At 48.6% G+C, this 27561-nt stretch overlaps 1 protein-coding gene across 4 annotated transcripts in view; it reads left to right on the top strand.

Moving 5' to 3' along the window:
• The first annotated feature begins 4345 nt into the window (after positions 1–4345).
• The window catches only part of LOC126052307 (discoidin domain-containing receptor 2-like), a 63341-nt gene continuing 40125 nt past the window's right edge, over positions 4346–27561 (top strand). For 2 of the 4 annotated variants that reach the window (XM_049832830.1, XM_049832827.1), the window contains exon 1: positions 21279–21416. The gene's annotated coding sequence lies outside the window, so the exon portion shown is untranslated. Of the gene's footprint in view, positions 4415–4609; positions 4672–21278; positions 21417–27561 lie in introns of those variants that run through there. The other 2 variants (XM_049832828.1, XM_049832829.1) reach the window with 2 other exon arrangements.

The raw sequence follows: 27561 nt of genomic DNA on the forward strand, positions 1-27561 counted from the left end.
CTGTCCAGCCCAACTTTTAAAATCTCCAAGAGTGGAGATTTTACCACCTCCTTGGCCAACTTCTTACACTTGCCTGGGACTCCAGATCTTTTCCATGCCACATCATGACAGTCAGCTGGTGTGCCTCACAGCTGTTCACTGAGCAATGTGTCTCAGAAAGCAGGCCTTTTCACAGCAACAGCAATTATTTCCTCAGGCTCTGATAAGCACAGAACTCAGATGTTTCGTAATGACCTAGAGCAGCCGCACATGACCCAGGGATGGAAGGAAGCTGGATCGCACATGCTGTGATTGCAGAAGAGGTGTGGAAAAGCCAAGTACAGCACTGCAGGCCACAACAGAGAAGAGCTGGGAGCTGCAGCCCACGGCAATTACAAAGACTTGCTTATATCTCGAAAAAAAATGTAGCTGAAAAAGCTGAATTGTTAACAGAATTTAGCTACTTAATTTCTACTGAAAAAAAATGAGTGACCTGCCAGGGAACTGTCGGGAGTAAGGAGCAGCTGGGATATGACTTCTGTGAGTGGTGGTCCAGGATAAGCCCTTCAGAGGGTCTCTACATCCCTTGTGTGGGCAGGGGAAGACATGCAATCACAAGGAATAACTGAATGTGGAGTTTTGGAAAAGTCTGGAACTGTAAAGATCCTTGACAATAAAAAGATCTTTCAACAATGGTGGTGTTGGTGTTGAAATCTGTCAGTTGATTGATTGTAAACTTGGAGATCAAGGACTTTCCCAAAGCGCAGCATAGCCCAAAGGTATCACGAGAGGGCAGCAGAGACAGAATCTGAGCAGGACCCAGAAGGCAGCGGCCTGCAGTGTTTCATACGCCCAATATGAAACCGCAATGGCGCATAAGCAAGAAATTGCTGAGGATGCTGTCAGTACCTTGCAGAGAGCTGATGTGGTGGGAAAACAGAATCTATCAAAACAAACTAGCGTGCTGGGGCATAACTCAGCAAAATGTATACAGACATGCCTTCAATATAAAAAACCCCACCCATCACTAACTCTTACAGGTGAGAAGTTTTATTGTTCCATACGGCATAGGACAGCAAGCTGAGGTATATGGTAATGCAGCTGTAACACAGGCCAACATTCAAGCCAGTCATTGACAGGCTAAACCAATGCAACCACTGAAAATTCATTTCAGACCTGGTGAACGAGCTAAATACAAAAAGGACCATTACAATCAGTCTGTTGCATGAAGTCTAGTGTTTCAGTCGTGGTCAGCCCCTACTCCTATCTGTTATGTTCCTGTTTGCTGCAACAGTTGCTTTTGGCAGGATGTAGCATGGACAGGACCAGCTCTGGCCAAGGGCAGGAGTGAAGGATGCTGCTAGGAGGACACATCCCTGCTCCACAGCACGGTGCTGTGAGTGCTGTCACCCAGCCAACCCTCACCCAGCCTTGTTGTAGCTACTCCCAGGCCTGTGCATCGCCAGGGCAGTTTGGAGGCACGTGCACCAGCTCTGGCTGAGCTCACAGGGGATGAGGCAGCCTGGCAGGACAGCTTTGGGAGCCCTGTGGTGCCCCGGAGGGATAACATGTCTGCGCTATACCTCAGTTAGCAGAGCAGCATATCCAGACAGGCTCTGTAGCTGGGACATGCCAGGACGCAGTCCTGCACTTGAATTTCCAGTCCCACACAGGGCTTGTGGCTCCTGCTAGTAGCTGCCTTTTCTGCAGGTGCGTGCCTTGCACCTCAGCTCTGTTGCCCCAGAGGCCTCCACCCTCAACCTGAAGTCCCTGGGCCAGAGCCTGTGTGTCACTCCTTCCTCTCCCAGAGCTCCCAGTTCCCTGCTCTGCCTACTCCAGAGCCTTCCAGATCCATGCTAAAGCCCCAGCCCCTTCTTTCCTCATACCACCCTTCCCTCCAACCTCTCTTCTTACCCAAGTCTGCTTGGGTCATCTCAGCCCAGGTCATCTCTTCCTGGTGCCCCAGACTCCCCCAGACCTGCTGCTGGGCACAGAGTCCTTGGCTCCAGGACAAATCCCTGCTGGTAAAATCTCTCAGAAAAGAGCATCCAGGTGTGTACTGGGAGCAGCCCCTGGGACATTCTCACCATGTTCCCTGCCTGAAAACAGTCCCTGGGGAGCGTGATGGATGCACTATCCCAAACCCAGGCCAGGGACTGTTCTGGCAGTTTGTCATTACCTATGATCGCATTCCTGTACCCAGCAGCATCCCCAGGAGCAGCTTAATTAAGTACTATAGAAGCATCCTATGGGACGAGGCACGCTGTGAGATGCAGCACTCCAAAGATGCTCCTAAAGGGGAACCTCTTGCTGTGTTTCCCTGATCCTACAACATGAACACTCTTCTGACACCCCCCCCCCCCCATGCTCATCCAGAGCAGACACAGAGCTGCTCAGTATTTTTTCCGAGGCAGCCATAAGAAGACCGTTCATAACCTCGCTAGCAGAGATCTGCACTCCCGCAGTGTAACAGCAAGCTCTGCCACAGCTTTTCGACTCTCCACCAAACGTAGGAGCTGGCACCACTCCCCCTTGATGTGACACAAGGGGCACCAATGCTGCTGCCTGCAGAGACATGCCATGGGAGTTATAAACACAGCCGCTTTCATTAGGCGCATTATTCACCCTCTGGCTCACTCTAAGTTGGACTGATGATGCCTCAGGAGTGTAATGGAGAAAATATTAAAGTGTTTTTTTGTTGCACTGCCTCACCTAGGTATTACGTGCTGCACTACTCCATTGCACAACTGGATATCTGAAAAAGGGGAGCCTGAAAAGATTACTGTAAATAAGACTTAGAAAGAAGAAAAAAATCAGGGGAAATGATCAGAAATCAATAGACCAATGAGCAATCCAGTGAAGACATACCAGATTCTGTACTTCTTGTCTCACAGCATTAAAGAGCCACTCAAGAGAGCTAAAAGACATGAAGTTGAAAACTGATTTGTGTTCGCTCACACTGCAAAACATGAGTGAAAATTCTTTATAGGAGACAGAAAGTTTGATTGTAAGGACCACAGGATTACCCGAACACCCAGCATTTCTGCTTCCTGGAGTAAAGCGATGTTCTTCACCATTATTTGCTCTTAAACAGTATCTTCAAAATGTCCTTCTACTTTACACCCAGAGACTATGTAGCTCTATCCAGCTGGCCGCTAGTCTAATGTTTTGGCTATGTTTTCACCTGAGGTATTGAAAACTGCCTCTGAGCATACCTTTTCCTGTTAACAAGTATTCTCCTTCCTTTCCTTCCTCCTGCTCAGGAGAGTTTCCCACTCGCCTTCACTTTCTTTGGCTTCTTTGTGGCCATGTGTCTGGACAGCCCCAGGGAAGGGCCAATCTTCACTGACACCATCCTAAAAAGTAGCTGAAACGACGTCAGGTTTGTGGAAAAGAGGCATGTGTGGGAGAGGCTGTTGTACCTGAGCCTCCGTGTGTCCTCAGAGGCCACCATCAGCACACGCTGGCCAGTGGCCCAACAACGCCAACTGCCATTGTGGCCAACAGCACGAGCACCGGCTCTGGGAGGGTGCTGGGGGTGGCAGGGAGGGACCCACCGGCACCACGGCGGTGACGGGACCCTAGGGGACATGGCAGTGACCTGGCGTAGGCGGCAGTCACTGGGGAGCACGGGGTGCGCAGTGGTGGCCCAGGAACATGGCGGCAGCCTGAGGTACGTGGGGGAACCGGAGGACACAGCAGGGCCCTAAGGTACATGAGGTAACCTGGGGACCTGGCAGGGCCATGAGGTGCACCAGGGGGACGCCCTGAGGCATGTGGGGTCACCTGGGAACGCAGCTCAGCCCTGAGGCACACGCTGCCACTGCAGGGCTCTGAGGCACACGAGGACACCTGAGGCACGCTGGGACTCGGCTCAGCCCTGAGGCCCACGGGGACACGGCGGGGCCCTGCGGCACACAAGGACACGGTGGAGCGCAGAGGTACACCGGGCCACGGCTCAGCCCTGAGGTTCCCGGGGGACAGAGGAACATGGCGGAGCCCTGAGGCACGCGGGGACGTGGGGGCACCGCCCTGAGGCACACGGGGAACTCGGGGACATAGCACCGCCCTGAGCACACGGGGACATGGCGGGGCACTGAGGCACACGAGGACGCGGGCAGGGCGGCCCCGGCCCAGCGCCGAGCGAGTCGCGGCTCCCGCCCCCCCGCGCCGCGTTGCCATGGCGACGCCGCCCGGCGGGCCCCGCAGCGGCGGCCGGCAGAGCCGGGCAGAGCCGAGCCGAGCCGAGCCGAGCCGAGCCGAGCTGCGCCGCGCCGCGCCCCTCCAGCGCCGCTCCCCCGCCGCCCCGGAGAGCTGTCGCTTTAAGAGCGGCGAGCCCGCGGCCGCGGCCGCCCCCGCCCTCGCCCGCCCGGCGGCCGGAAGGGGGCCGTGATGCAGCGCGCCCGCCCGCGCCCGCCGCCGCTCGGTCTCTCAGGTAAGCGCGGCGGCTCGCCCGGCCCCACCCCGCCCTCCTCCTCCTCCGCCACCGCCGCCACCGGGGGAGGCGCTGCCCGGGGCGGCGGCTCCGCCCCGCTCCGCTGGGCGCCCGCGGGCCCGTCCGGCCGCTCGGCGGGGCTCGGGGGGGGGGGGGGGGGGGGCGGCGGGGCCGCCGCGGTTCCTCCCCGTGCTCGGCCGCCGCGGGCGGGCGCAGGTGCGGGAGGAGCTCGGAGCCGCTCCCGGAGCGCCTTTCGGGTAAACCTGGCGGGGCTTTCGGCCACCCGCGGGTGTTGGGGGACCAGCGCCCGAGCGACGACGGCTCGGCGGGGTCCCTGCGGCCCAGGCGCCGCTCGCCCCCGGGGCCGGGCCGCCCCCTCTCCCCGGCTCTTGCGGCCCGCGGCCGCCCACGGTGGGCAGGGACCGCTCGCCGGAGGTGAGACGGGGTTGCCGATTTCCCTCCCACCCCTCCCCCAAAACCGGGGCACCCCGTTTTGTGCTTGGCTGCGGTTACCGCTGCGAGTTGCAGCACTTGGTTTTACTCACTGGTGTGTGCAAGATCCCGTAAGCTTGTCGGAAAGCTGCTCGGGACAGTTCGGTGTTTTAAGGCAGTTACATGCAGCGAGAGACCTTCTTAATTTACGCTGCCAGCAGTACTTAACGGGGTGTACTTTCTTTGTTAGGCCTTTTCGCCTGCCACCGTCAGGAGCGGGCTGCAGCACCGCTCCCGCTCAAGGGTTTCTCCGCAGTAGAAGGTGACGCCGGGTTTTGTCTCTCCGCTCCGTGTGCGTTACCCCTGCCCGGGACCCAGACCCTGCTGCCCGGCTCCTCTGGGCCCCTGGCACCGAGGTCCCTGCGGCCAGGCACCGACCCAGAGCAGGGACTGCTGCCAGCTGCGAGTGCACCGGGCCTTTTTGTTGTTCTTTTTCTTTCCTGCAGCTGGATCAGCTTTCAGGCAGGTTCTTTGTGGCCCTACCAGCAGCTGCTGGGACTGTGCAAGGTGTGAGTAAAGCGGGCAGGAGGGAGTAAACTGCGCTGCTGCCGTGTGGAACGACGGTGTTAGTTACGCTCAGGTCCCGAGATCCGGTTTTTCCTCACAAGCGTGAGAGTTAGACACTTGTGCTGGCTGATGGTTTCGTTTGCTTGGATTTTTTTCCCTTTATGAAAAGAAAGAGCTTTCCTTTTTTCTTTTTTTTTTTCTTTAAGGAGACCTCTGTGGGAAAACTTTGCTTTTAAACTTATTTTGGCCTTTCTAGTTGATACTATTTCAATTTCTTGTTCGTTGATGCTTTTCCCTTTCTTCCTTTTTGTGCTGGATGTACTGGCTTTCTGTTTCTTTGGCTGGTCTGGCTTCTAAATGTTCTTCAATGGCGGGGGGGCGTGGCACTGAATTGGGAAAAGATAAAATATAAGAATCTGGGACTATTTCACGTTAGCTTCTCTAGTGGAATCTTGTAAGCCAAAGGGGAAGAGGAAAGAACAGAAAAAGTGATCAAGTGGACTGCAGGGTGCTTTGCTTTGTTCAAGGCAGAAAGTGAAAAATGTTATGAGGGAGTGACTGAGATTTTGTTTTGCTTATATTTCCCTTCTTTTGAGGTTGAAAGATAAACGAACATTTTGAAACACTTCGGTTTAAAATGCCGAGCTCTTCTTTTTCTCTTCAACTGACTCCGTTGAAAAAAGAAAAAAAAAAGTTCTTTAAAAAAAATATGTAGCAGCAGTTCTCCAGTTGTGGAGCCAGAAGTAGTGTTGTGTGTGGGCAGAGAGGCCTTACTGCTCATCCATCAGCCGTTCCTGCCTTCTCTCTGTGGACTGTAAAATTAGAAGGGCTCCGATGTCCGTTTAGTCTGATAGTCTGGGTAATGTGGGCTGTCGAAATCAAGAGAAGCTCTTTGTGAATTAGCTGCCATGCTGATTGTGGCTTGCTCAGCCTGCAGGTTCTGGCCTCTGGTGTATAATTGAGGAAAGTAATTGTATTTTAAGAAGACTTAAATCTATTACCCAGGTGTGTGCTTGTCCCCTGGGCAGATGTCAGGGGGTGTGAGCTTTATTTTGCTGCCAGCAAGTGATCTGTGGCCTAGTGATGGTGGTAGGCTGCAGTTTGAAAATTGTAGCATTTTAAACTTTTAGGAGTGGTCCATGTGAGACCCTGTCCTTTTCTTCCCCTGGGAATTGCCTAGGTGACCTGCTTCCTCCCCCAGAGCAGGCTCCTTGCCTTTCCCAGGGGCTTTCATCTTTCTCATTCAATTCACTGTCCAGAATGACTTTTATTTGTTGCATCTTTCCTGAATTTGCTTTTTGTGCGCAATGACAAGCTTGGCCAATAGAGAGCATGGGTCCGTGGTGAGGGATGGAGAGTCAAGAACAACTAGAACTGGGTGTAACTGAGAACTGTCAACTTTGCAGCAAAGGAGGATGTTCAAAGCATGTGGATGTCTTATCGAGGCTTGAGGTAGCTCCTTGGATAACACTGAGTGGAGATTTGGATCTCCAGTTCTAAATAGTAATTGAGGAGAAAGTGTCAGAAAGTCTCCTGAGTTTCCAAATACTGGGGACTTGTTTTGGCTGGAGTCCAAAGGTGAAATAGCAGTAGGACTCTGCATGGCTTTCCTTCAGATGTGCTACTTGCTGCTGCAGTTTGCACCATCTGATGTGGTTGTTGTTCTTCTGAAGGCATCCTAGAGTGACTTCAGAACAACTGAAATATTCAAGAACTGGTGTCTTGGAGTACTCTGCTTGTTCTGGGTTTCCTGCCCTTCCTTCTCTTTGAGGTGGCTGTTTCCTGGGGAGTTTGGCTGCAGTGGGTGTCTGTGCCCTGGAGGGACCAGCAGTGTCCCTTGAGAAGGCATTTGGGTAGCAGAGTGATAGCCCAGAGCCCCTGCCAAGTGGGAGACCAGTGCAGAGAGCAGCATGCCCAACCCAGTGATGTACTTGGGGAATGGTGGAGCTGCACTCTGAATCTCTCAAGCCAGGTGCACTGGGACGGTCTCGGCTGGGCTGAGACAGCACAGGGCAGTTAGGGACGTGGGAGAGGCCTGGGTGTCCAGGAGGAGAGAGGAATTTGGGAGAGATGCAGATTTAACAGGGAGCAAATGCCCACCACAGTGTTGAACAGCACAGATGGAATAGTTGCTTCTGCGCAGCGTGCCCTTGCTGGATCAACTTTAGGCAGTTTCTCGGTGAGCCTGTGGGTGAAATTCACTGTTTCATTTCCCCAAATGTCCTGCCATCCCCTTGGGCCGTTTGTATCTGCTGGTGTTTGCCAGACGTTGCCTGAACTGCTCTAAACTGCAGCTGTTTTTGCAGGTTCCCAGTTATTGCACAGTTGTTCTTACAGTGTTTATTTTAGTGGTTATAAACTGATTTTTAAAAAGGAGTTGGAACTTGAGCTGGAAAGTCTCCTTTTTCTTCTTCCCCTTCATGATTTGGTTGAGAAGCTGCACCATAGGAGGTAGCAGCCGAGCCCTTCAATATTGCCCCCCCAGCTTATGCTTTGAACTTTGAGATGTGGTTTCCCAGGGATTCAGGGGGTGGTTGTCCTGTACCTTGATTTTAGTAGTGGACATATGTTTGGGTAGAGGTGTCTGCTCTTAACCTAGTAAAATTAGGAACTTGGCTAGGCAGTAAAAAAACTTGGAGACCTTTTTTCTCATAACACTTTGTTTAGCCTGAATGTTTGCAGTCAAACAGAGCTATGTGTTTCTTAAAGACACAGAGAGCAAAAAGCTCTTTAGGGCAATGTTTCAAATTGCTGTGAGGTTCAGAGCCTCATTTGGAGATAGAACGTGCCACTGTTGACCAAAACAGTTTCACCATGACTCTGTCATCCTGCATTGTACAGGGCGAAGTCTGTCACAGTGATTCTCTTGGTGGGTTCAAGGACTGTGGGTTGAAGTGTAGGTAATCTTTTTAAAAAGTAGTAAGTAAAGATACCAATTGAAGGAGAGCCCAGTGCGGTTAACTTGATCCTCTGCTCTCATGGTAATAAATGTGTGTTGCCTTTCCACTCTGATCTTTGCTTCCTTCTGTTTGTTTCATAACAGTTACTTTTGCAAGTTGAACTGAAAATAGGTGCTGGAAGTGGTGAATAATCTCTTCACTTGGAATAATCCATGTCTGGGAAGAGCCAAGGGTTCAGTCCTCCTGATCTCTTTTGTTAGAGGCAGGCTAGCTTTTTTTTTTCTTCCTCCTGTGTTCTGTGTTGAACATTAAACAGTGATTTCTATGCAAGAATTTTAAGGAAAGTCTTTCAAAGTACTTGAATGACCAACTGGGGGCAGCTAAGAAAGGGTTGCCTGGGAGATGCTGTTGAGAGCAGCTAATGCAGCATGTGACAGCTTGCGTGGAAGAAAGTGAAGAAAGGCAGGATTGTGATCTGATTTTCCCTCCTTCCCCTTTGGGGTGCAGGAGTGGTGGTCCTTCTTCTGAAGGTTCAAGGGGTGCAAATGTGACTGAGTTTGCAGGCACAAGAGTTGTGCTGCTTGTTCTACTCACCACAGGAGTAAAAAGGAACAAGGTACAGCTGTCCCTGCAAAGACAACCTGAGAGTGTAGTCTGGGAATCAAATGCTGCACTTCATTTCCTAAACTCTTTGCAGTGCTTGTGCTTCCCCAAGGTTTTCACTGGGAGGGGAAGGATGTTGCCTTGTGGGGATGTAGCATGGGGAGGGAGTGTAGGGCTCCTGGATGCTCCTGCAGCGTCACCAGAAAATTAGGTAAAATTCTGTTACATCACTTCAAGCAATCTCAGGGTAAAGCTGGCTTTCTGGGGAGCTTATTGTTTGTTCCCTTACTCCTCTTCAGAGCTTCCACTGTACTGGTTATTCCTCTCTCTGGGTGCGTGTCTAGGGCCCAGATGATAATTGTGGGGAAATGCTGAAATACATATCCAGAAATGAAGAAAATATTGTGTCTTACGTGTTCAGGTCACCACCGTTGCATGTTTAATGGATTGCTTTTCTGGATGCTACTCAACTTGCAGCTCTGAGTTTGTTCTTGTGCTCTTCCAGTGCCTGCTTAAAATGAGTTTGCATGAAAATGTGAGTGCTTTCAGGTTGTGGAGAATGAAAGTGTGATGCTCCAGTTAGGTGTTGGCAAACTGTCCGGCTGTCTGGAGTTGTGTGGGAGGAGAAATGGTTTCTTGGTTGTGTGACCCCAATGGGGAGAAGAGCAGCTGGGGTTTAACAAACTGGTTAAAATTATATAGGCCCCCAAATTCTCCAGAGACATCTCTCCTTTCCTAGAAGCTTCCTTTAACAAGCTGATTTCTCAGGCTGATTGCTTGCAGATGAGATCATGCAGTGTGTTTTGCAGGGAAAGAATCTGAACTTAGACTGGTGAGCCAGAAAGTTTTAACACACAAGTCACATGCCCAGTGTCCTCATGGCACATACAAAACACTAGAGACTCTGAAAGTATCCATCTTCAGGATGGCTTTGTGCTCCAATGAGCTTTCTAAATATGAAGGATACCAAGGGATGCTCTGAAGTGCTGGGTCCTGTTGCTTGGACAGCAACAGGAGATAGCAAGGAAGTATTTCATCTTTCCTTAGCTCTGTTTCTCTCTTTAGTGTGTGTGGTGTTGGGATAGGCCCAAGTGAGGGAAGGCTCTCATCTGCCTTAATTCCACAGACGTTTTTCTGCTGGCTTCAGCAAAGGAATTTATGTAGAATTGATGATATTTTTTTTCTGTGAGTGCATGAGAACATTCTAAGCAGGGAAGACTTGATGCTAATGTTCTGCTGCAGAGGATCCCACCAATCTCAGGTCCCTCTCAAAAGGGATGTTTTCCATTCTCTTGATGGCAGCTGGGCTAAGGTGTCCTAAATAGAAAGGCCGCCTCTTCCAAAATAATCACAGCCATCATTCAAGAATGTAGAAAATTAAGCAAAGCTGTTCTAAGGTGATGTTGGGTGGTATTCCCAGCATAGGGGTGCAAGCTAAAAACTTTTGTGGCCAGTAGCCTTAAAGTACAACCCATTCTTACAGGCAAGACAGAAAGGCACCTTCCTGATGCCAGTGACTCTTTGTACCTAAAATTACTTCTTCCAAATCAAGAAGGCATTAGTTATGCAAAAACACATGGCGGGGGGGGGAGTTCTACTAACACTGATTATGGAAATAGGAGCCAAGGAACCACTTGTTCCCAGTCTCTCTTTAAAAAAAAAATAATAAAAATTGGAATCAGACTGAGCAGGGAAAATTTCAAATTCCAAACTTGAAATTCACCAACATTTTATGCAACTTGAAGAGAGGAATGTATAAGGCAAGATGTATTAAATCTCCTACCATTCCACATCAGTGTTCTTCTCCCTGTAAGGGAGTCTCATTCTATGGGTCACTCTTGTGAGCTTGCTTTCTGAAACAAGTAGTTGAAAGTAAATCTTACAGATATTACAGGTGAGCACAGGCTTGGTGGTATTTTTTTTCCCCTGTCGCTATGCTGCAGACGTAAGCATGCCTGCTCCGTGGGAGTTTATCAGAAGCTCTTTCCAATGTGTAACTTCACAAAAGTATTTTATAGAGGTGGAAGGTCAAGCACATGGAAGTAGAAGACACCTATATGCAGGCTCGTCAAACTTCATTTGGCATCCTTGCGAGTGTGTAGTACAATGCAAGTTAAAATACCTACTTTCTGTGTTGTATTATTTTATTCCCTAGGTAAATTAGTTGTGAACATAAGTTGCTTTGGTTCTATGCCCTTACTGACTGGCTAATAATCCCAGGATCCTTCTTTTAATGAAAAGAACTGGTAAAACTCTTGTTGCTCTGACAGATTGCAGTGAGGTTGTATATTTTTCGTAGCAGCTCAACCATTTCATTTTTCATGCTGTTCCCTGTTCCTGGATGGGATCCTGCTGGGTCTGTTCACAGGCTGTCTGTCCACCTGGAGACTGGCTGATGATTGTCCCGGGGCCACCGGCTGGGTCGAGCAGTGTGTACACATGGGAGGTGATGATCTATACCCTGAAGAGTGCTGCCTAAACCGTATTTTGTCCATGAAGCTTCAAGTGTGGAGCTGTCAAAAAACCAGCCCACTCAGAACTAATGCTTGCAGAATGCATGAGCAAGGAATTAAACTGGGTGGAGTTATTCCAAAAGTTGGATTTGGGGCCTGTTCGCTCCTAGTGCAGCAGCTCTCTGGGTGTTTGCTTGGAAGGGCTCCCAGCATGGATGATGCTCTTCTGACCTGATTTGACTTTCCTTTTTTGATGCTTAGGTACTGTGCCCAAATCTGTCTGCAAAGCTCTGCAGTGCAGAGCTCCAGTGCCTGATGAACCTGAAACAAGTCAGCTCCTGTCAAGAGATGGTAGTCAGTTGATCAGCTCATATGTGCCATGGGGGATGGAGGACAGGGTGAGAGGACAAGAGGAGGGACAGACAAAGTAAACAGTTGTGTTTCTTCCCCAGGACTGTCCTATGTCCTGAGTCTGCCAGCTGCGATCTGGAGGCCAGAAGAATAGGGTGGGGTATTTTCTTCCAACCAGATGAATTTATGCAGTGAAAATGAGAAGTTAGTTCAGTTTCTCTGGGAATAGCATTTAAGGTGTAAAAACGTTCCACCCATCAGTAACGAAGAGCTGCTGAAGAACAAGCAAATAGAGAGACAGAGCCTGCAGAGCACACTGTGTTTGCAGCTCTTTTTCCTTGAAGGATGAGAAACTGGGCATGTTTTTGTTGCATGTATCATTTGGTAGTGGTATCAGTTATTTGTGTTGCCTTCTCGTGGAGAGCTAAACTAGCCAAGTGTCAGGTTTTGTTGTCCATCTGTATTACTGTTATGTTATTTCATTTGTGCTCATTTGTTTCTGCCTGTCAAAGCAAAAAAACCCAACCCAACAAAACACAAAACCATAACAAAAAAACCCCAAACTTGTAGCAGAAGTAGCTGGAGTACCAGTATTCTCTGATACGAAAATGTCAGACTATGAGTGCTTTTCACTGAGCTCAGGCTGTTTCTACTGTTCCTGACAAGCTGTCACATCTTCATGGTGGGTAATGTGATCTTCCAGGAATGTTTATCTTTCATTTCTGCATTTATAGTGGAGCTGAGCTGGAGGTGCCTGTAAGAACATGTGCGGTGCAAGCCTCCAACGCCATGGTATTGTTTGGGATGAGGTGTTGGCCATGTGTGCTATGATTCAGCTGCTGAAGAGAACAAATCAGCAGACTAGCAGAGCTAGCCATGCAGTGAGCTCCCTCACTGTTTCCCTGGACAAGGGTCCCAACACTGTAAATTCATCTCGTGGACTTTGTTTTTAAGTGCATGTGTTTTGCATTTGTCTGGATTGCAATGGATATTATTCAAATGACCCAACTTCCCAAAGTGTCCTTCCTCTTTCCCTGAGTTTGATGCCATCCATCTACATACTTGGCTAGCAGCAATCTTGTATTTTCTTTCATGTTTTGGGACAACCTGGCCAGGGATTTACTCTGAGAAAATGAGCTTTGCTGGCCAGTGCCGTGTACAGATCCCATGGGTCAATCCTGGCAGCACCATGGGCAGATAGCTGGGAGGAATGGCACTGATGGCAGTTTCTCTGGTGGCCAGTGACCCTCTTTCATCTCAGTATCATTCGTTTCATTCCCCATCACCCTCCAGACAAAGCACCTTATGTAGACATGCTGCTTTCTCCCCGAGGACTGCACCCACCAGTGATTAGATGTGGTTCAGTCTCTGCTATGGCATTTTTTGGCCTCCTCCCAGTACTGGAAAGACACCAAAGAGCAGCAGTGCTTCTGAGACCTCCCTAGAATAAAGGCTTAGAGAGGGAAATGATTTTTCTAGTTGCTTCTAATGTCTTGAGAGCTATTGGCTGTCTTGCTTTTAACCTGTATTATTGGAATTATTGCAAGCTTTTGTATTTGAATACATAGCTGAAGTTAAATGCCAGAAAGAAATCTCTTAGGGCGGGTGTTAATTTGTGCAAGGATGGTCTGGTGCAGTGTTCTGACCCTGTTTGAGACCCGTGCAATACATCAAGGCACAGATACTGGTACTGCAGTATCCCTACCAGTACAGAATTAGCCCTGATTGTGTCAGTGCTGACATCTTTAACCAAGCTTTTAATATAATCTAGAAAGATCTCTTCAGAGAAACTCGATGCAAGTCTCTCATAGAACTGTTGGCAATAATTATTCTGCCTCTTCTCATTTGCTGTCACAGAATGATGGAAATACTGGTTGGAAAGGACATCTGGAGGTCTTCAGCCTGACCTGCTTGAAGTGGGACTGTCTCCAGCATGTGATCGCCTCAGCCATGGCTTTGTCTGGCCAAGTCTTGAAAATGACCAGGAATGGAGCAGTGTACCATGCTGGATCAGCTTTTGTTTGCTTTTGCTTGAGAGTTGTACCTAGTGAACCACCTCATAGTGTCAGTTATGCATTTAGGTTTGAATTACCTCATCGTGCAGGTTTAAAAACATTTAAGTGAACTGTTAGGAAGTGTCCCAGTAGGGCTAATAATGTAATGTGTAATGTATCTGAATCCTTCTGTCTTTTCCGTGCTAGTATGGGAAATATGAGCAGACACTAGGGCTGTTTCTGCAGGAAAAGGCAGGGATCCTGTTAGATGGTTTTCTTATGTTTGCACGGGGTATTACAGGTGAAGCAGCGCTTGTAGGGTGTATCCCGTTGTTGGAATGAGTACATGGGTGTTCCCCTCAGTATTAGCCATGGTGTTTGCCCAGATATGAGCAGGGCTTGTCAGGAGGCACAGGATGAGCACTGTGAGCATCCTTCGTGCTGAGGCTGAGTGTAGGATCAGTGCCGGCCAGCTGTGTGCCCAGGCTGAGGCCACACATACACAAGGCATGCAGTTGCCTTTTGTCTAACCTCCTCAGCCCCTTGCAATGTGAGGAGAGGGTTTTCCCCAGAGTCTGCTGCATTTATTTCAGAAAAAAATACCGGGTCATGAGATGAGTGTGGCTGTTGGAGTGCACATCTAAGTTGCCTGACGTGGTTCTGAGTATTAATGGGAACAGAACCGCTCTCTACATCCAAGAAGTAAACTTGCCTTCAGAAATGCCACAGGCTTCTGGACGCAGTGGGTGTCCATGAATGGCATGTAGTCAGGCCAGACCAGAGGCCTGCTGCTGTGTCTGGGCTGGGCTGGATTTCTTCAGACAAAACTGCAGATTGCAACACCCTTATGCTTACTTAGGCCAGGAAGCCTTGCTTGCAAGGGAGATGGCTGAGATGCAAGATGCTGCTGAGGAGGTGGAAGCTTCCCTAGCCAAGGCCTCGTTGCTAGACTCAAATCTGGCTGCATCTCCAGACTTCGCATCCCCTCGTGCAACAGGGAGATTCAGAAATTATGTGCGTGCTTCGCTGGCACTGAAAGTGGGAGCTCCTGTGGGCTGGTTGTGATCTTGCTTGGCACTGCCTTCTGCTCTGGATATCCACGTTGTATTCTTGTTAGAGTGCAAACTAGCTGTTGTGTCAGATGAGTCCGGTGGTGTGGAGTGAGCAGTAGTGTCCTTGGGTTTGTTACAAATTCCCACTTGCACTGTGCAGAGGGGCCCTTTGGTATCTTGCCCATCTGAACTTGCACACCTGAGAGCACGCTCCTGCCTTTTGTTTCCATACCAGAGTCAGTGAAAAGGGCTGGGACTGTGGGCTTCTGCAGTATTCTGGTTATTTGAAGGTGATAGTCCTTGCTGAGGAATCGCAGAAATGTGGTGACTACTGTTGTCAGCTGCTTTCTGCATGCTAGCTTTGGACAAAAGTGTGGAGGTCAGGTTTGGGGTTGTATGGCCAGAGGGTCCTGGAGCAACAGCTGTACAGCAAGAGCTTCAGAGATGTCAGCTAGAGCTGACTTTTGGCTGACAGCTCTTGTTTTACCACCAGTTCTATGCACCACTTATTTTTGCAGGGGTCTGTCTTTGTGTGTTACAGGCAGAGAAGCTGTAATGGCATCACTGCCACAAGCTGAGCTCTGCCTGTTCAGTGGTTCAGTTGGTTTGGTGTCCCTTGCTGGGAAAAGCAAATGGCTGGTGCCAAATCTCTCCCTTCCCGCGTGCTGTCCCTCCTCGCTGAAGCTTATAGCAAGTGCTTATGGTTTGCTTTGGCTTTCTGTTCATATTCTCCATGTCTCTGGAATAAAATCTCCAGTGAAGGAAGTTGATTAGCTTTTCTCTGAGCTGGATTTGGAATTAATACTCGGACATTGGTCTTCTCCGGTCCCCACAGCTTGTAGTTTTTGACGTGAAATGTGCCAACACAGATTCACTGGGGAAACTTCTGGGGAGAGGAACAGATTTGGGGAAGTACCGTGGCAGCTGAGATAGCAGGGCTTTGTCCCCAGCAGCCCTGGGACCCGTGCAGCTCTGCTTGTCAAAACTCTCCTTACGCTGCCTTCCTTGCTCCAAACTTGTTACAGGGATGGAGGGCAGAAAGAGCTGGCCTACTGCAGTGGTGGGGGAGGAACACGTGAAGGACAGTGCTCAGGACATTAGATACTATCTAGTGCTTCAAGAAGAAAGGTCAGCTTTGAAAGAGGCCTTGTGCCTGCTGAATATATCAACTGCTTCAGGGATTAGATGTCAAAAGTCCAGAGCAGAGGCTTACTAGCTCGTGGGAGTTGAGCCCCTCTTTGGAGTGGCAGCAGTTCTCATCTGCGGCACTGGCTGTTGCAGGACACCGGAGGGTACTTGGCTCATCGTGCAGATGAGAGCAAAGCAGAAAGGCTGGAGGTGTCCTGCTTGGGCTGGTCCCAGTGTCCAGGGATAGGGAGGGATGTCTGTTTGCAGATAATAGTTTTCTCTGCCCCTTTCTCAGAACTGCGCCAGCAAAGATGGCCAGGGAGAGTGTTTACAAGTGTGTCCTTGCTGAGCGCTGCTCTATGCCAGGAGGTTACTCCTTGTCTGGATGATGTGTTCACTGAGGCTTTGTCTTTACAACAACTAAAGCTAAATTGATTACGCTCCACTTGTTCTGACCTGGGGGTATAAGTACTGCTTTTTTCTCTCTAATCTCATCCTCATCTTTGAGACAGCCCATGATGCAGCAGCTGAGGACCATGGTGTTTAAAAAACAGGGCAAATGAGAGGCTGCTGCTGCTTGGATCTTTCCTGGTAGTATTAAAGCTCTGAGTGAAATTTTAGGGGCTGGGTAGGAGTTGTTTTTTCTTCCATTACCACCTCCCCAGCCATTCTCATCCCTGGGTGAAGGAGCTGTGGTGGCAAAGTGATGCTGAGGCCTCTTCTGCTTCTCTGTCCCAGCAGGACAGGGCTTCACTGAGCAGCTGCCTGTGTGCCCAGAAACCAGCAGCCTGGCTCAGCTGCAGAACTTTATCTTCTGGGGGCATGAGGATGTGTCTATCCCATGGATGGACCAGAGGTTGTACTTGTTTTGGTGATTTAGGAAGTCACTGAGGGGCAAAGGAGACACCACACTGTTGTGGTGTTTGCCTTCTTGAGGACTCGTCATCTGTCTTCAGAGCAGGAAAGGCTTCCTTGGCATGGGGTGGGAGGTGTGTGGTGGAGGGTGAGTGTTCCCCTTGTGCCCTGTTGTCTCTTCCACCACTTGGGGAGGGTTTGTCCCACATCAGGTGTTTGTATGTCATCACGTGGTATGTTGTCATCTCTGAGCCTTCTTCTGTTATCCTGCAGAATGGCTCTAGTCAGCATCTTGTATGTAAGGGTGGTTTGTCAGTATTTCTTGGAGGATGTCATATGCATGTCCCAAACGTGCCCTCCCCACCATGCCAAGCTCTGACCTGCTTTCCTCTTTTCCCAGGTTTATGGATGAAAGTGGATTTCTTTGCAGTGGAAGGATGATACTAGCAGAGCTAGGCTGAGCAGGTGTTTAGCTGGGGTAGGGTGGGGGTGAACCTACTCTCACACTAAGGACAGAAGAGGGCTTTAGGTGTAAACAAAACACTTTTACAGCAGGCTTCTGTGTTGCATCAAAAGTTCCTGGAAAGGTGAAGGCAGGAGCTGGCTTCCGCCACCTCTCACTGAAAGAATAAAAAGCTTGGATGTTGTACAGTTCCAGCGTCCTAGTGGGATTGTCCCGTGTTCTTCAAGTCCTTTGTCACTGCTTCACCAAAGGCCACTCAGGTGATGTCCTGCTCCTGTCTGTCATGAGATATTGGTGCTTACTGGGATGACTGGGCCTGCTATGGCCTTCTAGGATAAAGGTCTTGCCACAGCTGGGCTAGGCAGGCGACTGGAAGGCAAGGAGTGTAAGGACTGTGGAGCAGAGCCACTGTAGGAGGACAGGTGGTCTGGTGGTATTGCTGGAGCAGCCTGTTGTGCTGCTGCTGCAGGAGAGACCTGGCAGAAAAAGCTTTTAGGTGCTATTCTAATTAGCGTTTTCCTTATTCTCACTCGGATGTGTATTCCATCTCACTGTTGGTAACTGGGGCAGTTCTCCAGCCGCAGGTCACAGGTCTGGTGCATGTCTCTTGACATTCATTTCTACAATGGCGTTACGTAGCTTTTCTTCTGCCAGAATTTTGTGTTCAGTACAGAGGAGGGATCTGCTTAGTTGTTCAAGGCTATTAGCCCATGTTGAGCTGTTTGTCTAGTTGCCTTCACCTTGGCATCAACATGCTCATTGGTGTTTGTTCATTTATTTCTCCCAATGCCACCTGATCAGGCAGTGGCTCTGGGACAGCCGAAGGCAACTTCCTGATTTCAGTGCGAACAGCTCACCAGTTCATCACCCATGAATTTCAAATTTCTGCTTTGCTGCTCAGCATAAGAGGTTATTTTTAAGCACTGGAAGAAAAAAACCTGCTTTTTAAGCCCATTGAAACTTTTTCAAGGCATTATCTTCTACTTTGTGAGACTACCTCTTATCTCTTCGTAGAATATTTTTGAAATACTACTGGGATTCATGATACCATATCGACACTTTAAAAAGCCAAATTGTCCTGCATTGGGATAAACAAGCTTTTCTGTCTAAATTTGTATATGGTATTTAGTATCTGCTAATGGGTCTTCATCTGTTAATTGGACTGATCTTTGCCGAAGCCAAACACAATCTGTTGGAGAAACTATAAAAATGCCAGCCCTGGCCTGAGCTGGTTCTGCTCCCTTGCCGTTTGGAAACCTGCTCGTGCTGCAGAAAGCTGTTCTGTGCAAAACCAAAACAGGGTCTGTTGATGTTATTTCTAGTCCTTTGAGAAGATGACTTGCTGGTCACATGTGCTGCTATGAGGTCATTAGGAAGTCTCTCAAATACACAATATGAGAACCGATGATGCTACTGCAGAAGTATGCTCCCTCTGCGATGTGAGATGCAAAACTTTCTGAAGTACTTTGGTTTGTAATAGCTCTGAGTGGGAACTGTTATTGTGCATATTTGGGCTCATTCCAGTGAAAAAAAGGACTCTTTTCTGCTTTGCTTTATCCCTAGATTGATTAGTGAATGTATACTGTGGGATCAAGTTACATTTCAGAGGGCATCCAGCAGAGAGCCTATTTCTGTATTGAAGTGCTGAAGGCAACAGTGACTCTAACTGCAAGATCAGCAGTTTCTAGCAGTGCTTTGTGCCTCCGTGCGGCACTGTGCCTCCCCAGGGAAAGGAGCTCCTCAAATCTGTTTGCGAATTGGGCCATTGCTGTTCCTGGTGCTGCAGGGCAATGGGGAGCTTTCTCTAGACCCTTGATGTTGCTTCTGTGATCTGCATCTGCTTTGAGGCTTTTATTGATGTCCCTCCTGCACTCCCTGTTCCTGGATGTCCAGAGGTACCCTCTGCCACAAACTGACCTGTGTCCTCCAAAGGGAATTGTTTTGGTCCCAGTTTACCCCAGAGGCCTGTATCCAGTTTGGTCCCTGTACATCATTGTTAACAGGGCAGGCATCCTTATTTTGGCAGGGGAGTGCCTTGTAAGTGCGTTACCTCAATCAGTAACACCCTCCTGGAGTAGAGCTTCCCAAGCAGGAAGGGGTCTCATGTCTTTCCACCTCTATCATACTGCTGGTCATGTGCTTCTGTCCCAAACCGTGTATGAGCCTTAGGGATTGTCCCATCCCTCTGAGCTGATGAACACACTCAAACATGGAAAAATTACCCAAGGGGGAAAAAAGTAAATGGTTTTCTGTTCTTGGTACAGAGGTGGATTGTGTGGCTGAGATGGGGTACAGAGGCAGGGAGGAAGATGGGAGCAAGGTGGCATCTGGTTGCACGTATGACCGTGTCCTACAGCTCGCAGCTGTATTTTTCAGTTGGGACTTAGTGTGAGCACAGTGTGGTTGATGTCTGCTTCCTTTTTTTTTTTCTTTTGAATACCCCAAATACCTGCTGCTTTTGTTGATGCTTTGCTGTGATTCTTCTGCTTGAAACCTAGTGTAGCATATGGGAGTCTTTAAAGAATGGGCTGAATTGCTGCCATCCCCGCTTCTCAGCCTCCTGCTGTGGAGTCCCTGTGAGTGTCACTCTCGTACATCACTGGCATCCACTTCCCGCCCAGGCGCTGCTGTTGAAGCCCTGTGCTGCTGGCTCCAGGAGGACGCTTTCCCATGCTGGGTTGTCCAAATGGGACATCACAGGGCTTCCCTTGCTGAGCAGCTTCCTTGCAGGAGGCAGGACAGCACCTGTGTATCCCAATGGGCAGGTCAGCAAAGTACTTCTGCTCTTCGGTCTCCTTGTGCTCTTGTGTTCCTTGCTGCTGGTCCCCTAAACTGGGGCTTTATACTGGTGACCCCAGGTGACGTTCCACTCAAATCCCAGTGGCCTTGTGACCCAGGTGAGTGTGGCCCCAGCCTGCTGCAGGCTGCCACACTCCCGGGCTCTCCAATGGCTGCAGCCGTAGCTTTGCAGCAGAGCCCGGTCGTGGGCAGTGGCAGCAGCTGGTCCTGGAGGTGGAAGGGTTTTGCAGGGCTGTGCAGCCAAAGCAGTTTTGCAGCCCCAGGGCTGTGCCCTGCGGTGGTGCTGTACTGGCATGTGTGGGTGGTCTCCCCAGGGTGCCCACAGCCTGTTGGCCCCCATGGCCATGTCAGCAGTTCCTGTGGCTCCATCTGCTATGGGCCTGCTTGTCCTGCCACCATGGAGCCTTGGCAATGTCACCTGCCGATGAGGTTCCCACTGTCACCCTTGGTAATTACCTCCCCCCAAGTGCCACATTCTGGTATGGAGTTTTGTATTTTCCCTCTGTTTCTATATTTTTAAGTGAAAAGGAAAAGAATGTGATGTCACTCAGCTGTCTTGTCAGCTGCGGTAGTGAACTTCACTCCTGTGGGACCCCAACCTAAGGAAAGCAAACAGGGGTGAGCTGTTGGCAATGAACACGGGTTGAGCCCCATGGTCACTGCTGGTCTCTCCCTCATCCAGGAAAGACTTTGGAAGTCCAAATGACTGAGAAGTGCCCTGCTCTGCTCTTTGGTTGCAATAATCCTGTCGGCTGGAATTGCTTAATAAATGACTAGTTCTGTCTTTGCTTTTTACCTTTCTGCCATGGACGACACAGGCTTGTGAAGAATGAATGCAAGGAGCACGGCATGGTGATGCCCTTGTGAGGATTTTTCCTGTGAGCACAGGCAGCTGTGTTATACCAGAAGGTGCAAGCTGGCTCTGCGGTGCTGTGCCAGGGCCTGGCTTGCCCCTGGGACTACACGGGCCCTGCTTCCTGAGCAGGAGAGCTGCTTTATGTTGTGGTTTTACTAAATGAATTCAAAGCTTGGCCTTCCTCCAGGCAAAGTCTGGGCCAAGTGCCAGCGGAGCAGCCCCTAGGGAGAGCACTGAAGCAAGGAGGGGCCAACAGCAGGGAAGAGCGGAGGAATCCAAGAAGGCAGATTTGCCTAGAAAACAGCTCTGTTTCCATCTGCTCGGACAGGAGTTGCTATAGGAACTGGGATGATAGAGGCAGGGCCATCTCCTGGGCCTGTCTGTGTGTGTGGAGGGAGGGAAGAGGGAGGAGTTACTCAAGTTTGAACATATCATGTGTGCTGGTGGAAAGTTGCAAGGAATGTCGAAACTACAGCCTGGCTCAACCTATGGAGTTCAAAAGAGACATGGCAATTGTTCCTTGTGCTCAGCAGGCCCTGGGCAAGGCAGGTAGGGTCCTTCCAGTTTAACTCATCTCTCAGCTTGCGATCAGCTCTCCCCCGCGCGTTTCTGTCGCTGGATAAAGCACAAATGCCTTTGGAGACTTGCTGGAAGCAGAGGGGGGTTTGTAGAGGTGGCAGTGCCGGGAGGTGAAGGCTTTTCTCCCTGGACTTGTAGGGAGATGGTGGCTCTTTGTGCCCTGTTTTTCCTTCTGCGGCTGTGGGAGGGTTCGCAAATCATGGGTATTCTCGCAGTGTTGCAGGCCCAGAGCCCTCTGGGACTCGCGGGATCTTTTGTTGGGTAGAACTGTGAGGCTGGCTGATGTTGTTCTCCCGGACAGAAGTGGTTTCTGGGGCTGTGGCTCTCCAGGAAGGCCCATGGTGTTTGAGCTCTCAATCAGACATGCTTGCCTGAAATGTTTCAGGGCTAAGGCTAAGTCAGATATGTGAAAACTGGGGCTGGCAGTGAGTGGGTTGTGGATGGTGGGAAAGCGGGGGGGACATGCTCCCGCACTCCAAGCCCTAGTGGCTCCTGCCCTGTGTGAGTTTTCTGGCTGTGTGTCGCCTGCATTCGCTCTCCTCTTCTCCTGAGGAGATGCAGACTTCCCTGTCCCCTCTTGATGCATCTACTGCAATTTTTGTCACTGTCAAACTTTCTCAGACTTGCATTTAGCCTAAAACACAGGAGTATGAATATGCAGGAAGTTGCTCCTGAGAATCCTTGTTGTTAGGGTTAATCATGGGTCTCTCCAGTAGCAGCCCCTCTGCATAAAATCTGATTATTTCCCCAGTAAACCCATCGTTTCAGGTGCTGAGAACTTTCCAAAATAGCTGTGTTTCCACTGGAGTGTTCCAGGGTCACTCACTGTTCCTCAGGTATTTATTTAGTAGGTTTGGCTGAAATTTCATCTGCCCTTTTTGTGTCACAGAGGATAATCTCTGCTAAAAAAAAAAAGAAAAAAAAAAGAAAAAGGTGGGTAGTGTTGTTTCCCTTTTTGAGAGGCTGCACAATAAGCCTCTGAAAACTGAAACACGATCTCTATACACAGACGTGAAGCTTGCCAAACTGGATTAGATCACAGCCCACCTACTCAGGCACCCATCTTATCTCAGGCAGCGGCTGCTTGGCACACTGCACATGAAAGCCCAAGAGCTTGAATGCAGGCAAATGTGGAAGAACCTGCTTGTGTAGGAGATAACTTTCTGGTTAAATTAATTACTGGTTTGCTTATGCCTGGCTAGATGAAAATTCATATCCAGTGTATTCTTTCTTTTATTCTGCTAATGGAATTGCAGATGTTCTTATTTTGTAGATCCACTTCCAATATTTTATTGAATTACTCCCACATTGCTCTGTGGCAATATATCCCAGAGGCTTAATTCACATGGTATGCCATGGAATTTCATTTCCTCTGTTTTAATTTGTTGTTTTTTAATTTCAGTTCATTTTCAGTATGGAAAAGAGGTAAATGGGATCCTTTTTTTTGGTCTAGGTGTCATTATTTTACATATTTCTTCCCCCCCCCCCCCCCATCTCTCCAGTTTCTCTCATCTTTGCCACAGGCAGTCCCAGGATTTTCCTACAGTTACTTGCCTTCTCTGTAATTGCTAAGTCTTACTACTTCTCTGTGAGCTCTTGTTTTCTGGTCTGCCTTGAGAAAATTTGATCAGAATCGGCCATTCTGGATTTCCATAGCTGTGAAATGCTGCTAGAGCTTTTTTAGTGTTCTTGTCTTTTCCTTTGTTTATAAGCAAAACACTTGGTTTAATTGCTTGAAATACATTGTGTGGTAAGCAAAGATCTTCTCTAAACTGTCTATAGTCATGCTAGGTATTTTGCTGGAACATTTAGTTAATGGAAACTTCATCTCTGGACATGAGAAGTTAAATTTTGTCTTGTAGAGTTGTACTAGTAAATAGTAAACCCACCAGAACATGGTTAGACCTGCCTGGAAATTCTCACTGGAGTCTCCAGGCTTGATGCAGCTATTTCAGGTGATCTGTAAGTGTTGCCACTCACTGCTCCCATCTTTGCCAGGCACTTCATAAATTAAACTTTAAAACCACTTTGTGTAGTAAACAAAGTTTGCTCAAGCAGAATGTGACAGCTGTGTTTACCCAGACTTTGCTTTCTTGGTTAAGTGCACTGATGGGTATTCTGCTCAGCCTCTGAAGAAATGATACCCACTGAGGACACAACCTGCCTTGTGCCCTCTGGTTCAGGCTAGTGTGCTGTGGGAGGGCGGTAACACTTTCCACTTGCTGCATTTTGGTATCTGGATTTATTTCAGTCTGTGGAATGCAGTAAGCGATGATAATTTTTGCTTCTTTCTGATATTGGAAAAGCTTCAAGTTTGGTATCTTTTCGAGGATGTATGGCATGTCTTTTCATGTTTATAAACTTTTCTTAGTAAGACTACAGCAGAGCCAGTAGTGCTCCTCAAGCTAGGGGCAGTGTCTGTGTGCCAGTGACAGGTGCACTGAATTTTTGTTTTCTGAATATGAAGACACATTTTACAAAACTCATAAAATGTAGCTGTTGGTAGTGTCAGCATTTCTGTGGTGGTTTGATGGTAACTAGATGGCCAGCTAAATTAGTGGATGTTCCAAAATAGTGTTTCTGGTTTGATTTTCACTGAACCATCTCTTAAGAGTTTGGCTTCCACCCTTGCAAAAACCAGCAGCTTCTCAGCTTGGTGCTGGGTAGTATGTGCTGCTGTACATGACTTTGTTTGCTTCCCTTCTTGTTTTGCAGAGTCTGTCCCAGTAATCATCTTTTATCTTTTAAAAAGAATCCACTTGGAGCAATTTGCAGAAAAAGTTGTAGATAAGTAGCTGTTACTGTAAAGTGGGTGTTTTGGAAGCTAGGCAATTAATAAGGAAAGCTATAAAGATAACTGAAAAAGCATAGCAAATATATCTCAGGGCAGTGAGAAATATTTTAATATCTATATAACAAAATAAATTTCATCAATGGTGTTTATATTGTTGGGAAAGGTTAAAAAAAACCAACTGATTGCTAATAACAATACTGAGAAGTAAAACATTTCCTGTGTTTAGGGAGAAGCTGGATGATGTACTCTCCTTTATGAAGATATCAAAATACCTTCCGTTGCACTGGTAACAAGGGAGGGTGCTAAACACAAGATAACATTTTTGAAGTCTTTGAAACTTGAGCAAGACTGGAAGCTGGATTTTTAAATAAATTGGCAAAGCAGCTTTCTGAATCCTGGCTGCTGATATGTAATAAATCTGGGAAGACAAATCTGGGAAGTCTGAAGGAGTTCCAGAAGTTTGGGAATACATAAACGTTGTAGCAGTGTTTTAAAATAGAATGGGAGCAGGTAACCAACAGGCAGTTGAGACTAGCCTCCATCCAGAGTGAGATCTGGGGAAGCTGGTGCATTTGTAAATCAATGTCAAATTAAAGAAAGAACATGCTCAGTGATTCATGTGCTCTGATGGAAAGCAGATCATGTCCAAAAAGTCTTCAGATTGTGGTTTTTAATGAGATTCCTGTACCAGTTGCCAAAAGTAACTGTGTTGACATCATATACCTGGATCCCGACTAAGTTCCCTGCTGTTGACCCAATGCTGCTCCTCTGGGAAGGCAGAAGAGGCTCTGCTTTGGGAGCAGGAGTGTGTCAGGTCCCTGAGGCAGCTCCTGGGTGGAGTGGTGAAGGCAGGTCCCCCTTGTCCTGGGCAGGGTCTGATCTCTGGCATATCCTTCATGCTCTGCTAGGGTGCCTCACCACTGCTGCTGGCTGGTGGGCTCTGAGCTGAGAAACAGCCTCCTGATCAGTTTGGTGGTGTCTCTTCTTTATTTGCTGTTAGTGTAACCAGTTCCTGCCCTCACTGTGCTAAGGTGGCATTATCTCAGTTTCCATTTTGCCAATCACTACTATGTGGAATAAGTTGATTTAGGAAGTGCCACCTGATATGTCTCAAAAATAGTTACCAGTGGGAATGTGATCCATGCAATCCCTAAACAGAGGGCCATGGAGTAGTGCTCCAGCCATGCTCTGGCATCAGTACGGGACGGTTATTCCCTAGTTTGCCCATGAAGAAGCTGGTGGGAATTATAGCTAACTCTGACCAGAGCTGTCCCACTGCCTGAATGGAGCCTTGGTCTCACAAGTGCTGACTTGGGAGAAAATATTAAGTAACTTAATACTGAAATTTGGCTTCAATGAGGAGCTGGTCGGAGGCAGGGTGGTTTAGTCGGGACAAGAAAAGGCTTTGGGATACCTAAGAGCAGATTATGAAGAAGAGAGAAACAGGCTCTTTACTGTGGTGCATAGCAGGAGGGTTGACTGTGATCATTGACTGAAATAACAGGAGGTTCTGCCTTAGCGTAAGGAGGGGTGAAGTTTTTCCTCTGCAGAGAGTCAAGCAGTGGAAAAGGTTGTCCAGAGAGGTGGGGGAGGCTCCATCCTTGGAGATTTTTAAGACCCAGCTGGACAAAGTCCTGCCCAGGCTGCTCTGAAATTGGTGCTAACCCTGCTTTGAGCAGGAGGTGGGATTAGATGCTCTCCTGAGGATCTTCTCCAGCCCAAATAGTTCTGTGACTCAGTAACCTGATCTCCTTCTGAATGCAAGTTTGAGTACAGTTAAGTAAAAGGTTATGGTGGAGCCCCTTGAGAATGGGGAGGGAGGAAGGTGGTTTAGATTGAGTGTTCTTAATACTCCATCTGTCATCTGTGTGGTTAACATGTCATATATATGGTTGCTATATGAGACTCTCGCAGTGGAAGATTGTAGGTCTTGAGAGGACTATTGCTAACCTGTAGTTGATATGTTTTAAGGATAGTTTAAAGAAAAAAAGTAAGCAACCTCCTCAAAAAAAAAAAAAAAAAAAAAAAAGAAAAAGCTGGAGAGACATGCCGGTTTAAGGAATAGAGTGAAAATGTCAATGTGCCAGGTGCTGTCTGGTGCCCGTTCTGCATGGAAGGGAAGCTCTGATAAAGGACAGTGATTGCTGCTGCTTGGCAAGGAGAAAGGAGGTAATGGGAACTTTTTGTTCATGCACATCTGTTCTGCCACTTCTGTCATACAGAAACAGTGGGACTGGAGCCTGGAGGCTGCCCCTTAGTTGAGAGGACCTGTATTTTGGAGTGCTTGCTGCAGTGCATGAGACTCCCCCTGCCCTGGCTGCTGAGTTTAGGGTTCCTGGGGGACGGTGTGCATTCCTATCCTGTGTAGAGTCGCGGCATGCCTGGCAGGTCTGCCTGGGTTGTGGGAAGTACCTCCAGGTTCCTCAGGTGAAAGAAGCACAGAGTACCCCTGCCCTGGCGTCAGTGGGAAAAGGTAGCTATGTTTTTTCGATTAGGTGAGCCAAGAACCACCCACTGTTAGTATAATGAATTTGCATTTCCTTATCTTTGGCTTTGCCTTTGTAATGGTTTCTAATTTTGGCCTGGTTACTTCGATAGATTAAATCATATTTGTTCATTTATCCCTTAGTCTGGTTTTGTGACAAAAGTACTCTGTCCTGTTTCACAAACACAGGACACCCCACTCCTGTGGGACTGGCCAACAGGCAATGGGAAAATGCTGGAGGACTTGCAGGTCTCCAAACCTTTTGCAAAAACACCAGCACCTTCCTCTGGGCTGTAGGTAAGGCACTCCTTCATGTTTGAGTCCATGGGCTGAACCTTCTCCCATTATTAAATGGCTGTGTCATAGGTGACTGGAATGCTGTTTTTCTCCTAAAATCTAGAGTGAGGTGTCTCTTTTTTCATAATAGCCCCATTAGATGTTTGGCTACAACATGGAGAATGAGGTTCAAACCCTCCTCAGCCTCTGGGCAGTCCTATCGCCCACCCCTCAAGAGGGTAACCACAAAGTATACCCAGACCTCAATGTTTCCATTCTTCTGCCACTGCCTTAGACCCAGCTCTGTGATGTCCCTGTTCCCACCCCAAGTGCCACTCCTGAATGTTGTGGTCCTTTTCTTAGCCCCATGTGTTCTTTTGTGTCTCTTGTGGTGACAGGTCTCCTAATGCCACCTCAAAGATCATGCTGGGGCCTATTCCCGTCTCACTTTTCCCATTGTTGTGCCTTACTTCTGACATCTTGATTAACCCAACCCTTTCACCTAAAATCTGGTTGCTTTCATCTGTCCAGCCTTGTTGCTGCTCTGGACATCCCTTTGT

The sequence above is a fragment of the Accipiter gentilis genome, chromosome 29 (assembly GCF_929443795.1).
Source record: "Accipiter gentilis chromosome 29, bAccGen1.1, whole genome shotgun sequence".
In the NCBI taxonomy this organism is placed as follows: domain Eukaryota; kingdom Metazoa; phylum Chordata; class Aves; order Accipitriformes; family Accipitridae; genus Astur; species Astur gentilis.